Raw genomic sequence first — 17,378 nt, 5'->3', positions numbered from 1 at the left:
TTTATTGTGCTTTTAAGATTTCTATGAATTTTTAACACATGATTTTTTGAAGTAAAAAAGGCCCCTCTTCGCTTAATCGATTTATTCCTTATTTTAAATAAGATTAAATTAATATTTGTTAATTTAGCAATACATAATACATATACGACAATTCCTATTTATGTTAATATTTATCGCAATGATTACAATTATTTACATAATCTGTAATAAATGTTTTCGTTAAGGTTGCTAACATAAACATTTTTGTCATTGTTCAGTACAAATTTTATTGTATAAATTTATTTTTATTATTTGTATATATTATGCTAAGAACTCGTTAAATGCTTCAATGAGTTGAGTTGATTTCAAGAGTCAGGCAGAATTTCCTCTTTCTTTAATTTTCTCATTCTTTCTTAACCTTCTGAATCTTTATATAACCCGTGCTGACATTTTCTTTCCTCCTACTATAGAAATACAATTTTTTAATTAAAATATATTTATTATATTTAATTAAATGCATTCCAAATAAAAAGATGTTTTTTTATTAGAATCCAAAGGATACTTACAAACAAAAATTTAACTTTTGTTGGTAGGTGAAGTTATAGCATAATAGTTTTCTGTTACACATAATAATTGGTAGAATTTTCAATAATAAAAAAAACACAAGAATAAAATTAAAAAGAAAAAAAAAACTTCTACTAATTAATATGAGACACTATATATCAAATTTACTCATAATAGAATGTGTCGGCTAAGTTTATAAAATTTTCATATATAGACTCTAGTTACAGCAAATTGATACTATAAAGTTTAACTTATAAAGTTATTTTTAGTAAAAGATTTTCTCTCATTTACATTAGACGATCTAATTAATTATCTAATTAAGTTATTCAATCATCACATAAATTAATATTTTAAATAATTATTTATTTTTATTGTTAAAAGATACAGAAAGTGGGGCGTACACCTATAACTAAAACATTGAAACATTTAGGTTTTACATTTTTTAAGTCACTAGCACGTTGATCCTTTTGTTAAAATTGGTTAATAACTTAATTAATCATGTGAACCACTAGTATTAAGTATCAATGTGTCATGTTCTCCTAATTAACATTTCTCTCTTTTGCTTACATAAAATAGACTTTAATGCTTGGATTAAAGTTGTCATATGTAACACCATTTTAAAAAACATTTGTTTTCTATTAGCACGAGGGACTAAACTAAGCTGTTGTACATGTTATCTTAACCAACAATTATATGAATTTGAATTTGTTGAATGAGAACATAAGTGGAGTTTGAAGTTATATTATGGTAATTTTTCATTAGTCTAAGTTTGAGTATTTGAGAGATTTATAATTATGCAAATGCGTATATATATAATTGAGTTTTACTTTAGTAATTTATATTTTATCAAATGCACTAAATAATATTGGAGTTTTCTCTATATTTCTTGAAGTTCAGACTCCTCTAGTTGTTGAGTTTTATGAGGTTATATATGTTATGGAGGAAACTCAAAAGATGGGGCTTACTAATGTCTGGTTGAAATGTTATTCTGCTTTGGTTTGTGCTGCGTTTACTACTAGAACAAATGTTCCTTGGATGCTTCAGAATCGATGAAATATTTAGAAAAATCAAGTTTTGGGTTACTCATATTTTTCGCGAAGGAAATACGTATGTTGATAAGTTGGCTAATTTATGATTTATTCATGGAGAATCATTTCATTGGTATAATAGACTTTCATCTAGTATGTTCTTAAAATTCTTTATGAATATGTATAATCTACATATGTATCGTTTTTGTTAACGTATGTTTTGGCCTAATCTCCCATATTTTTATATTTTTTTTAATAATACTTTTTTCATGTGATGAAAGATGATTGCAGAATAACGTATCGTATTTGAGGTGTCAGTCTAACTGAGATGTCAAGTTGTATAGTAATATCTAACATGAAAACATTTTTATAAAAAAAAATGCACTAAACAATATTAAGGTGAAGTTGTAAATATGATTAGAGAACAACATCTATGTAAGTTCTCTCAAAAAAAATATAATGGGTTGAGAAAAGAAAGTTAAACAAATTGGAAAAATAGCATGTGAAAATTAGGAAATGTAAGAGGAATCAAGAAGATAAAAAAAATAATTGCAAAATACATTCAAGAAGAAGAACCTGGAATGAGGAAGACTGGTTGAGGATTCAACCAAGGTTTTTAAGAAATATTATGTTGTTTTGTGAATTGATGTTTCACTAGATAATGATGAAACTGTGAGTTATGACTTCAACCGTTGTGTTGTGATAACTCCATTTTAGATGCAAATGGGTGGAATTGTAAAAAAGAAAAAAAGTGAATTTTTTCAAATTCAACCACTCGGATTCATTTGATTTGAATAAGAGTGAAAATGCTACTTAATAATCACTTGGTTCACATGACTAACAAAGTTAACAACGAATTATAATAAAAAGACCAATGTGCTCAATGGCTTTATTTACAGACCTATCTCCTCCCATATATTCTTGGAAAAAAAATGGATGTTTATTCATTAAGTATTTTCTCCTATTAATAGTATTTTCAATTTAATTGAATTTTAAAATAATATATACATATATACTCAATTACCGTTTGGTCTTATTATTTATTTACTTTATTCGATTATATTCTTCCGTTAAAAAAATCAATCAAATTCCTTTGTGTTAAAAATATAAACGATAAGACTCTTTCAATGTTCAATTAAGTTTGCAAACTTTTTAAAAGTACAACAATGTAACCCTTCCATATGTTAAAAACAATATTGTTAATTTTATGAATTGCATTGTACATAATTTAAACTTGTTATTAATAGTTGTTTGTTAACAATCTTACCGCTACTAACTAGGGGGAAAAGTGGTCACATTGTTGCCATTAAACTTTAGTGAACATTTTATTAATAATGGAACCACGTTAAACGAACCTAAACAAATGCACAATAAAAATTAAAAATCAATTAAACTTTTGATTCTAATAAGTTATAATATCAAGCATAGTGCAATAAGTCATCTTTATATAAAAAGTTAAAAAAAAATCTTATATTTTTAATGAGTCATATATTAGTTTTTGGTAAGATGATTAATACAAATCATTAATGAGTCAAGTATGATAATTTATCCTAAATTATTAACATGCAACTGAAAATGTATGTATTATATATATATATATTATGTAATTAGTATTCATTTTTTCTATCTCTTAATTTTTCTTTTCTTGTTTTCTCCACCAACTTTTCTTTTCTCCCTTCTTTCTTCGTTTACTTATTTATTCCAAAATCTCATCATGCCATAATGCAATTGGAAATCATGGTACATTTTTACCTGACGAGACTTTCTTTTATTTTTACTCTAAAGATAATTTATTCTCTATTTATCCTTAGGATTTAGCCGTAAATCTTGACGGGGACGGTTGAGAAAAATGTTTTTCTCAACTTACTTTTACTACATATTAAATTTTGGTGATATTTGGATAACATGTTTTAGGTCTCTTGATTCTAGATTGGTTTCATTGTTGAAATTAAATTTTCCACTAGAATAATTCAAGTAAGGGAAATTATCTATGTTTTTTATAAAAATTTTGTATAGTTGATTTAGATAATAAGTTGATCTAGCAACTAGATTGTGTATGATAGAGTATAAAGTTAGTTAAACTGAATTTGATTATGGGTTGATGAGTTTATAAATTTGAATGTTTGAATAAATTTTCGTTTGGATTGTTCTTGAAATGATGTTTTAAAAAATAATTATTAATTAAATTTCTTTCTTTCTCTTTATTTTCTTCTTGTATCTTCTATGAATGTGATTATATAGTATTCCTTTTTACAAATATAAATTCAACATTAGTTGGTATATTAATTAAAGTGTGAAATTTGTAAATAATATTGATTGGTGTGAATGATGGAATGTGTATGAAATTGCGATGTGTGTAATTAATTTGAGAAATCTTAAATAATGTATGAGTGATAGATATGCATTCCATGTGAATGATATTGTATGAGAACTATGAAATTGAGATCATACATTTGGGATAATGTATAAGTTGTTGATTTGTTTGTGTACTAAGTATTGATGCCTAAGTTGTAACATGGATCTCCTAGCTTCATTGATGGTCTAAGTAGTCACATAGACTAAGATATCAGGTGGTGAGAGGCTGATGAGGAGTTCATGCACACGGTTACATATGATATGCACGACTTGGGTTGTATTGAACTTACTTTGACCATTTTTCTTGGATTCTCTTGTAATCTAAGACTTGGATATTGGATAAGATGTTAGTCTCTTGTAGGACTTACTTAATATGGATCTTCCGAAATATGTTTGTTGGATATCTATGGTGTATGGATCCATGTGTGGTCCTTATGAATGTTGATGATGGTTTTGAAATTTAGGTGGATTATGGTGATCAATATTGATTATTGTATGAGTATGGTTGATGAAAAAATGAAAAGAAATTATATAAATGAATAATTAATCAAATTAATTCTATTTACTTATATTTTCAGATGTTAGAATTTTATTTTCGATAGCTTACCCTTGCATGTGTTATTTGTGTATGAATTGTGATGATTATACTATGCACATGACCGAGCAAGTATGAGTGCATGTACGGGAGTGATTTTGGAAAAATAGTGGAAAGCACAATTTTCATTTATTCAATTTTGTAATTACTTTTGTATATTTTAGGGTGTTTTAAGTGCGAAATTAATTTTTATTTCTTCTTCTCCTATTTGTTATTTTTTCTTATTTTTCACTATAAGAAATTATTTATTTACATACCGATTATTACATACGGATTTGTATCCATATGTAAAGTGAACGTTTCATACAGATTCCATTCATTATGTAAATAGACATTACATACCGTATATGGGGTTGGACGTGTCGATCGTCAGGACAACTATGTTGATCGTTACCTACAATAAACACAAGCATCTTCTAGTAATAAGAAAGTTGATTTAGAAGAAATTGTTGAACTTAGGCAACAAATTCAACACATGAATGCTCGGTTTCAATCCTTGCAAAATTTTATGATGCACAACATATTTTTTAGTCGCCAAATACCCCGCAACCAACTCAACATAATCATATGCAAGATAATAATGATGTGCAACAAGTAATCATGATGAGCAACAAAATTCACCTGGTCAAATTATAATAATTATTAGCTTCTTTAAAACTTTGTAATGACTTGAATTTCCTTTTATTATATGTTTTTTTGTTTTAATGAATTACATTTGGATATTTTGAATATTTGGAAATAGTATTGTATTTATGGGCAGGTCTAAATGTTGATGAATATTTGTTTTTGAATTAATTCTGAAAACTGAAATGTCTTTCGATATATGCAGGTGTAGAACGAAATTTCAGTGGTTTCAAATATCAGACAAAAACTGCACACCGCTACAAACAGATTTATCCGTATATAAGTCTTTCCACTATTACATACAGATTTATCCGTAGGTAAGTCTGTCCACTGTTACATACAAATTTATTCGTATGTAAGTCTATTCACTGTTACATACGGATAAATTCGTTTGTAATATACGAATATTACATATGGATAAATATGTATGTAATTAATTACATACGGATATTACATACTAATCCAGAATCCGTTTGTAACACTTACATAGGACAGTTTTACATACGGATTTTTGTCTCTATGTAACTATGTTTTACATATGAGTTTATTGTCTTACATAAGAATTTGGGTTGTATGTAGTTCTAGATTTTCTTGTAGTGTTTAATTTTGAAATCTTTTTTTTAATTATTTAAATTGTTACTTAATTAGACCTGATCCAATTAAAAATAGGTTAATTTGAATTAAATCATTTAAAACACAATAACTCCACTAGGTTTATTATGACTAGTTTTTTATGTATTTTAATTATATTAAACTCAACTCTAAAACTTTGTATGCCTTTTATTGAATTTATGTTTGAAGAGATAAGTTAACACCAATTATTTTATATTATTACACAAAGTTAGTTCGTGTGTAAGCGTACAAATTTATTTTAAAAATACAAAATAAAATATTTTTTATCAGGGAGAAAGAACCTTTCTCACAGTTGTCAAAAGTCTAAGGTGTATATGGCGGCGAATTTTCTTGAACAAGAATGTTTTACTCCATATTCCTTACTTAGTGACTAAGAATAAATTTACTGATTCAAATTAATGAGAACAATTCAAAATTGTTGACTGTTAATATTATTACTTTCATGTTCAACTTTTAAACATAAAAAGGACCACCTGTTCTGATTCATTGTCATAGATTGATCAATTTTTATATTAAAAGTATATCAAAAGTTAAATTCATCTTAAAAACATTACTTCTTTGTGATTCTTCCGTGATTTGGATCCTCTTCTAAATGTGAAAACAGAAAAAAGGTTCTCTCTTTGTAATTATTTAAGGAATCTATTTCACAACCTTTAAGAAAATTATATATTTTAAATCATACATGCTATGACAGAAAAAAACTTTATGTCATTCTTTTAATTTATTATATTTTTTCATGAAAATATATAAACTGATTAAGGATATTTTAAAAATTTTAATGTAACAAGTGTAAGTGGATTCTATAAAATGCATAAACAATTATATGAAAAGATCTTATAAATAGGAAGCAACTATGTAAGATATTGGTGGAATCTCGAAAGAGTTCACCTTCATAATGCAACCAGCAAAAAACTTGCATTGTGCATTTAGAAACCAGTCCACATTTAAAAAAATTCTAAAATATTATTTTAAAATGTAAAATTTGACTAGTTGTAAAATATGAACTGCCTAATAGAAAAACTATTTATACAAAATAATTATATAAATTACCTAAAAAACAATTTTCTATTTCATTACTTAATCTATAATTCTATATTGCATTAAAAAATTATATCTCCCATTAACAACTACTAACCCATAAAATAATACTTAACTTTCATATATATCTACATATTGAAACTTATTTTTACAAAACTTACACTCATTTATTAGTATTATAATTTTATATTAAATTGTAAAAAGTGGGTACCAAATAAAACGTATTTAATCCACAAGTTAAGAAATTAGATTAAGAAGTCCACAATTCAAACTAAGTTAAAATTTTAAGACACTTATATTATGTACTTGCATGATCAAACTCGAATCCCATCTGCTTAAGAAAAATTAAACTAAACTTATTCGTTATGTAAAAATTAAAAATAAGTTTAGATAACTTTATTATAGAGTAGTTTACCTGGAAGTAAATTTTAATTTATAAAAGAGTTATTTTTTGTTTTCCTAAATACATGTAAAACTTATCACCCAAGACATATTATTGATATATGTAACTAAACCAATGATATTGTTTTATTTATGCTCATTTATGCAGAGATAAAAACATTTAGTTATATAAGTGAGTGTAAAACTCACCTTATAAATTGATTTTATAAGATTGAGTTAAGTTTAAAGTTTATTTTTTAATATGATATTAAAATGCACATGAGAAAGGTATTGAAGATTTCACATCGACTAAAATTAAAAATATTTAAAAACATATAAATAGGTGCAAACTTCTTCTTATAAACTATTTATTTATTTATTTTATTGCTAATAAATAAAAAGTTTAGAATGTTAAGTTAGACTTAAAATACATTTTTTTAATAAAAAAATTTGCAGAAATTGAATATGACTATAATAGAAATTAATTATTGAGTGAAATTATGAAAAATTGTTATTTTTGTTGGGTATGAAGTCAAGACCAATTGGGTTGGGCTGACTAGACACCATGTTTAGTGGGTAGACTTAATCATTATGTTCTTTTTATAATCTTTATTTAAAGAGATCATTGTACTTGTAATTGGTGTGCAACGGGATATAATAAAAACCTAATAGTTGTTTGTGTGGATGTAGGTTGCAGTTGGCGACCGAACCACATATCGTTTATTTGTCTGCAGTTAATTCGTGATTATGTGGTAATTAATTCGTGATTGTGTGCTACATTTGTGTAATTTTTTCCCATCAATTTTAACAACCGCACACTTAAAATAAATTCTCAAGATATAAGCTCTAAAGTGATTAGGTCTAAAAGCATAGTAAGGTCTTTCTCAATCACTTGAAAAGAGCAATAACACGTGTGCCACTTTGACGCAGTTTGAACGAAAGAAGTCCACACACGCATATATGCAAATAAAACACATGTAGGTTTCAGAATTCTAGTTTTGGTGTGTATTGGTAGCGAAATAACATTAGGAACAAGGACGCTGCTGCGCTAACAAGTCCTTTTTGCTTTTAACTCTCTCTCTTTCTCAGCGTTTTCGTGTCATTTTTCTTGGTTTGAGATCAATGCAAAGATTTTTATTCTAATGGTTCCCCGTTCAGGCATATAAGATGCCCCACCAAAACCAAATAGAATGGATGTGATTTCGTTTTCCAACAAAATTATCCCTACCTTCTCCCTTTCATACAAAAACTCCGAATAATTTCAACGGACCCAACTTATTCACATACAACAATGTTACTTTCAGATACATTTTAGATTTTGGCTGAATCTTAGACCAAATAAATGCAATCCCTGAATTTTTAATAATTTTACATTACAATGTTTTAGGCTCTTTATTCTTCCTCTAACTTGACTTCACCGGTATATGCTACATTCTTTTTCTATCCATTTAGCTTAAAAGAAATGGTAGCCACTAATTCTCTGCAGAAAAGGAAGTGACAAGAATCAAAATACTTGATTCCTTCAAACTCCACAGAATCAGAACAAGTAGTGAACTTGTTTTTTACTATTGTGCGACGTACGTAAGGGTGGAATTTGTTTTTTTCTCATTGCCACCGTTGGATGCATTAATCGACCCCTTTTGTTCGGAGTACAAAGAATCAGATACTCTCAGGGACCATGCATGAATTGAATGGTGAACATTTTGTAGAAATGATAAAAAAGTATAAATGGAATTTTGAATGGAAAGAAGATACTGAAAATGAGTTATGCATGGTTGGCATTTTCAAAAATAATGGCAAGCTGCCAAAAGAAAGGATTCTTCACCACAAAAGGACTGGGATGTTTTGGCGTGTAATGTATAGTTTACCATGCTCAAAATAATCTAAAAATACATACCACTCTTTGTCTTTCCTTCAAATCATTTTTTAGCCAATGAAAATGGTTATATCGGATTAATTAAATCAATTATTTTTAACTTTTAAATTAGTTGTATCATCCTAATATAGTTTAATATTTATATTTAAAAATATTATTTTAATTTTTTTTAATATAAAGACTGGATTATATGATTAGTTTATGAAAAAGAAAAGTTAATAAAATCAATTTTTTTTTATATTTTTAGCTTGAGAGTGACAACTTTTACTCTAGCTAACATACCTCCAAATGTAATGACAAATATATTTATTTATATATATATATATATTAAAATATTTAAATTTAGATATTTTTTAATTTATTTGACCGACTCAGTTTGACATGGGTCCAAATCCACTCGACTAGACATGGAAACTAGTCGACTCGGCTCGACATCAGTCCAGGATAACTCGACCTAAGTCCGGAACGACTCGGCTCGACCTGGACCTAGGTCGACTTGGCTTTGCATGGGTCCGATACTGAATCAACATTAGCTCGAAGACTCAACTCAACATGGACGTGAACCGACTATGCTTGAAATTGGCCCGAATCGACATAGGACCAGGTCGACAACGACTCAAGCCAACTCAACTCATACAATTTCTAAGACCAACTCGACTCGACATCTTCCCAAACCGACAACGATCAGATGTCGACTCGAATGAACTCGGGTCAACTAGATTCGATATCGACTCGAATGAGCTTGGGTCAACTAGACTCGACATCGACCCAAGCCAACTCAGTTCAACATCCGACCTAACCGACTTAGCCCGACATCACGCCAAACTGACTCGACCCAACATCACCCAAGACCTACCTAGCATCAAACATTATTTTAATTGAGCCTTTCCTTTCCTAATATTAAAAAATAAAGACGTAACTTTTAGAGGCAAAATAAATAAAATAAAAGGCTGATGCAAATTTATTAGTTTTTAAAATCTGAAAGTCCTCAACTTTTAGAAATTCGATGCAAAGAGTCGAGTTGCAGGGATCGTTCTATTGGTGTTATGGTATCTTTAAACTTAAAATTAAGAAGATGTCTTATTCCGTTAACTCATTACTTGCTTAAGATTTGTGTATGGTAATTGATGAAATTGAAAAAGATTTGATAGTTATGAAATATTCTGTTTAAAGGTTAGATATTTATTTTTATTACAACAATGAATCCTATACAAGCGTCTAACACATGGCCGGTCCAAAATTTATTTAACTTTCAAGCGAATTTTAAAGTAGCAGTTTAAAATTAATAATTTTTTTTTGAAAATGTTATCTTAAATTTGAATATGCTAATCTAGATTTTTATTTTTTTTAAATGAAGGTTAACAAGGCACGTAAGGTATATTTTAAGAAAAACTAAAATCATAACTTATTAAAACACTTTTAAAAATAATGAGTGGGTTGTGTACATCCACTTAATTAACTTTTTAGAAAAAATTACTTAAAATAGTATATATTTTTACTGCATTAAAAAAATTATAGTTATAATTTGTTAACCTATTCAATTTTTAAAAAAGATGAATACTAGCAATTCCGTTTAAATTTATTTAATATTTACAATTAACAATAAGTCAATTAATTAAAATTTTCCTATATACAATTTTTTATCTTGGACATTTTTTCTTAATTTTATAGTTTCATAAAACTTATTTCCACTACAAAAATACAAAATAAAAGTTGTAATTAGCTGCCGAAAAAAGTGAGGGACAAGTAAGGGACATTATTAGTGTCCCCAAATCCTACACAATTGAGACACAAAATTAAATATTAATTATAGTGTACAAAAAAAATAGTTGTGTCCCCCATAGTCCTCACTAATTCATTAGCAACTTTTGGATTAGTGTCAACTTCTAATGGGACACTAAACTCACTCTAAGTGTCTGTTGTTCTTGCGGACGGAAATGAAAGTGCACCCCCAATTTGGATCTGGGGATGAAGGAGGATGAGGGAGCGAAGGAGTGGGTGGTAAGAAGGTTCAGGCTTCTTCTCTCAAGTGCAGAGAAATAAGTGAGAGTAGAGAAAGCCACCTAAGGATGTCTGCAATTACGCATGTGCCCCTATATTTTTATAAATTCTGCTATGAATTAATCACATCTAATTTTGTATCTATTTTTTTAACTATCCCATTCACATATAATAAAACATAAAAAAATAAGTAAAATTGTAAAAAAAATTATATATTAATAAAAAAAAATTTATTTCTTGTAGTGCTGAATGAAGGTTTTTAAAAAAAAATTCTTTTACCGTATTTGTGCAAAACAGACAATATTATTGGTGTAAAACGTCGTTGACAACTATTTTTTTTTGTCAAATATAGATGTTCATTGAATCTTCCATTATTAATAATATTTATAAATAACATGCATTTTAAAAATATTAAATACAGAGAGAAATATATAGAGAGAGAAAGGAACTAAGTAAAGAAAGTGAATAAGTTTTCCTTGATTTTTTTGTAACTTTTAGTTTTAGTTTTCACTAATTTTATGTTTTTAAAATGGTTTACTGTGTAACACTCCAAAAACTTTTACTGTTATATCTCTCTTCAAATGTCATTCTTGCATTGTATAATCATAGTAGTTCATATACTAACAAACAAATGTAAAAATACGTTATCAAAATAAAGTTCCAACATACGAAAATAAAATTAAAATAACCTTGATTTTCTTTCAATTCCTAATACTTTGATTTCATTTCAATCATATTGATTGCATATGGATCTATTGCCTTTTGGAAGACTCGTTAAGTATATTCCTACCAGAGACAATCTTAGCCAATACTAAATGTTTATATTTACACATGAATCTAAGAGAAAGGATCATCAAGTTAAGTTCAAACATCTAATATTGTGTGACTACAAGTGGTCACAGTGTGTATGAATCTCATGAGCTTCTCACCAACTAATATCTCAATCTATGTAACTTAAATTATCATTGAAGCTATATGATCTATGTTAAAACATAGATTTTTCATACTTAAGGTACCAATACACAACATCTAATACATTATCCTAATCATATGACATCAAGTTCATACAAACTTTCTCACTCACATACAATACATGTCAATCACTCATAAATTATTTAAGATTTCTCAAATAAATTGCACATATATCTCAATTTCATACACCTTCCATTATTCACACCAATCCATATCATTTAGAAATTGTATTATTCAATTGATAATACATTATTTAATTAAGATTTCTCAAAATTACACATATATCTCAATTTCGTACATATTTCATTATTCACATTAATCCATATCATTTAAAAATTTCACAATTCAAATGAATGTACCAATTAATATTCATTTTATATTTATAAAAAAAAATTATACATAATCAAGTTCACCAAAGATTCAAGAAGAAAATAAAGAGAAAGAAAGAAATTTAATTTATATTTTTTTAAAGATCATTTCAAGAACAATCCAACCATACAACTCCTAAACAGTTCAAAAAGATCAATTTAGACTAAAATTCGTTCAAACATCATTCTTCAATAATTACAATACAATTGCAACTATTCAAACTTATGTACTCCTCAACCCATAATCAAATCCTCCAATTTAAATAACTTTATATCTTAACATGCATAATTCAATTACTAGATGAACTTATTATCTAAATTAACTATCCTAAGGTTCTATAAAAAAAACATAGACAACTTTCTTACCTAAATTACTCACCTTCCAAGCAATCATCTAAAATCTTTTTAATTCTGGATAAATTTCAAAAATAATTAAACTTCAATATATAATAGAATAAGTTAAAAGAATCACTTCTCTCAACTGTTCCCTCAAAGATTGTTGACCAAATTTATTTAGTAATTTATCAACCAAAATTTATCCATTTTAAGAAACTTCATATGTCTTTCTAACCAATTAACTAATGTACAAACAAAACTAATATTTGAACATTCATTTATATGAAAATTTTAATCATCAACTCGTATATCACCAAATTTTAAAATTAATTTATAAACAAATTAAAATGAGTTTACTTTAAACTTATTTGAAGAAATTCTTATAAATATATATATATATATATATATATATATTACATTTTGTGTATAAATTAATTTTAATTTATAAAAAAAAATCCTTTTTAAAATACTTATAAAAAAAGCTCGTTCAACACATGCTTTAAATTAAGAAAACAACTTAAAATGGGCAAGACACAACCTAAATAAATAAAAATATGAAAAAATAAATAGAGACATTGGCTTCAAAGTTCCAAGGCACAAAAGTGTTACTGTATGTGGAACTGAAACAATGGTCCAAAGAAATGCTAAACATTTGTTTCGCATGTGAAATTCACTAGGAAATTAAATTTTGGAACCGACTTATTCAGTATTAAATTTAATTTTATGAGGTTTAATTTTTGTAGTTATCATGTTATAACTTATACGTACATAATATTCATTATTATTATTATTGGTTGAATTCTATATTATTAGAAATTAGAATTTTTCATATAAATGGATATAAAAATTACTTTATAAATGAGTTTATCATTACTTGAAGTCAACTTTTTAATATAATATGAGAGTCATTTAGAGTCTTATTCGATTAATATTAATATATATTGAATATTTGAAAAAAAAATCATAACTAGAACAAGATTTCATTCAATTCATATTCAATTTAAGGATTGATAAAAAAAAAAGAATTAAAAACATTTAGATCACCCAAATTTCAATATTTATTTGAAATATGAATGAAATCTAACAAATTTCTTTAGCTTGATTGTATTTATATGAGATAAGATAATAAGGAAAGAAGGACAGGGAGAGAGCTGGAAAAAAAATACGATAAAAAAAAAGTAGAAGTGAGGGGGTAAAGTTGAGTGTATAGAGTCTGATCACTATAAAGATTTTTGTTTTTGTTTTTGAGATTTCAAAGAATAAATTTCAAATTTAATTGAATATAAAACACAAAGGAAATGAGTTTACATCATAGAAGAAACCAATGTATATGTGAAATGATATTATAGATGAATTAGTTTTATATGAACTAATGTATATGTGAAATGATATTATAGATGAATTAGTTTTATATGAACTAACCTTATATCTGAAATAACTAATCTTTTATGTCTAAAAAGACCTTGCTATTACTATAAATTTATATATGGATAGAAAAGCAAAACCCTTGCATTTCAACTCGAATTGTGAATTGAAAATTAAATGACGAAATAATTTTTTTTTAAAAAGGAAGAATTCAAAGCATGATTCCAAATTTAATATAAGAGAAGAAAAAAAATGATACATATTCATCCCAAAACTACATAATTCGCAATGAAAAAACAAATCTCGAAATAATTTGTTCAATAACTATTATCTTTAATTTGTAATTCTTATTATTCAATTCTTAATTACTTTAACTGAAAAAATCTTGGTAATTGAAAAATGAAGTTAGAATTGATTGGTTGATTATATTATTAACTATTTTTTTCTTTTATATTTATGTTACGAGGAAATTCTCATGAATCCAATTATTTCTGTCACTTCTATTATTGCTGTTGGATTGGTTGTAAGACTCGTTTCTATTGGAAATTTATTTAGCTTATCATATTATTCGTTATTAGGCCAATATCAGACCACCCATAAATATAGGCAAATTTTTCTTCCACTTCATATCTCTCACGTGCATCTCCATATTAAATGTGAAAAAACAGTTTTAAATTTTTAATTTTTTTTAAATAACTCTAAATGAAGTATAATCTCACATTTTCAAACAACCCCAAGTGCACCCATGCACCTCATACATCCCTTTCCGTTGCAACACTTCAATTCTTCTTCAACCATAATGTTTGACAGAACAATTTCACAATTTGAGCGTGTGTGAAAGAGTTAATGAGAAAATTAGTTGTATTTGATAAAGATAAATTTTGTTGGAGCTTTGTACTTCATTTTTGCACTTTGCTTATTTTTTTTATTTTATTTTTTGAGTTTTGTGGCTTCCAGAAAAATAAAAATAAAAAAGCACAAAACTTTTCTCAACCGTTAATGATTACCATCCGCCACCACAAACAACCACTACTACCACTTGAAAATGAAAAAAAAAAAAACATCACCACTTTCCTCCATCCTAAGAAGGATATTATTGAAATTAAAAAAAAAATAAGATACAAGAGAAAAATGCAATCTCAACCTCAAAAAAGTGTATTCATATGAATAAATATAAATCTCACTTATAAAGTTTACTTAATCTTAAAGTTGATCTCTTACTAATAATTACTAAAAAAAAATTCTAGTGATATTTTTCTTTATATGCAGCATTTCGTATTTGAAACATGTAATCTTACTGAAAAAAATTACAACAATATCTCATCATAAAATAACTCATTGAAGTCCATTCAAATTTACAATCAACACCTTAACGATTATCATTTCTCCAAAAGAAAAAAAAAAGTGTTTCTCTTAAAGGATAGGGGACATTCTAAAAGCAGTTGGTAGGGTTGGATCCGTTGGTAACAAAAGACATGTGTCCCTACAGCTTCTTCAAAAGACATTTAACAATCTGTGACCAGATATGCATCTCATGTTATTATCCGTCTTTTCATCTATATGATAAAAACGCACATCTAATTTGTCCTTTTTGAATTTTTAATATTTTCAATTGTTCTGTAGTAACCAATGCTTTCTTTATCCTATTTCTTTAACTACCAAAATTAATGATTGAATAGTGTCCATTGTTAATCATTGTAATTTTGTCATTTTTATAATCAAAATTATAACACTTATTTAGCAAAGCGTCGAGGCAAATGCTGTTATACCTTTTCTTAAACTGTCCCTCGTGTAAAAAAAATGCTTAAATGGTCTTCAAAACATTTAAAATATGGTAAATTCTCATCTCAATATTAGAAAAAAAAAACATTTGAAATTGATCTTTAAATTTTACTGAGATGACCAATTTAAGGACTTTTTTTTACAGGACTGAGGTGGTGAATATTGGCACTTCAAATAGCTCTTAAACAACTTTATTACTTTAGGAACTACTTAGAAGTAGATTAATAATTTGCCAGAAAAATTGGTGCTAATTTATTCAGAGTTATTCATTCATATTTATTTAATATTTTTCAATATTTTTCCTTTTGGTTGTATCTTGTACCTTTCAGATTCATTCTTATTTGTTGAAATAACTATTCCTATGGTTGGACTAGATTTGTTTGGGAGAGTGAGCAATTCCAGATGGCCAAATTCTTCTGGCAATTTATAAATTGTGACCTTCACCTTTATTTCGTTTGGGAATTGAAAATTCAGAACTTAAAAAATACATTTTGGAATAAAATTTTGTGTTCAGGAAATAGAATTGAAAAATCAAAATTTTATTATGACAAAACAATTTGAGAATGAAAAAATATGTTTTGAAAAAAAATCTAGAAAAAAATTATGTAAACGTAGAGTTGTGAAAATCTAAATCCAAAAATTTATTCTGAAAAAGGGATGTAGTAAAGACATTTTTATATTTTACATATAAAAGTTGGGGTAGGTTCAAATTCCATGGGGTGCAGGAAGTAGTTTCCTTCCAGAGATGCTAGGAGTTACTTTTATGTATTACCTTTATTAGTTGTATTGCTTTCTAATTAACTTGATAACCATAATTTTGGAATATGGTAAATATTTTTTCAAAATGTTTATTATAGAAATGCTTTACAAATCAATCCGCTTCCATAATTTACTTCCAGAGAAGTATTTTACATTCTAGAATTCAAAATATAATTTTTTGGGCATATTTTTCATAAATTAAAATTATAGAACATATTAAATAATATTAAATAGTTTTAAGGATTAAATTTTAAAAATAAAATAGATTGTGGCGCAACCAAATACATAAAAGTTCGAAGGCAGTTTCTTCCTGCACCGTGACAATGTTATGCAAAGATCAAATTGTTCCTATTATTTTTTAAAAACCCTAAAATGCACTTAGATTGTATTTATTTTTTTGCACTATGGATTATGAAATCTGGAAAAATTCCGAATTGACACTTCTGGTAAAATTTCGGATCCACCAATCCGTAATTCAAAATATGCATTTCACATTCAAAAATCCATCATTAAAAAAGGCATTTCGGATCCACCAATCCGTAACAGAAATATGCATTCTGGATTCAGAAATCCGTAATTAAAAAAAAAACATTCCGGATCCATGAATCCATAACAGAATTAGGCTTCCAGATTCAGCAATCCAAAAATCAATAATTTATGCAAAAATTGCTTCCAGAACATCCTCTCATCCGGAAAAAAAAAATACTCAGTTCCGGATTGAT

The sequence above is a fragment of the Phaseolus vulgaris genome, chromosome 3 (assembly GCF_051622355.1).
Source record: "Phaseolus vulgaris cultivar YP4 chromosome 3, ASM5162235v1, whole genome shotgun sequence".
NCBI classification, from domain to species: Eukaryota; Viridiplantae; Streptophyta; class Magnoliopsida; order Fabales; family Fabaceae; genus Phaseolus; species Phaseolus vulgaris.
Note: the sequence above shows the minus strand (reverse complement) of the source record.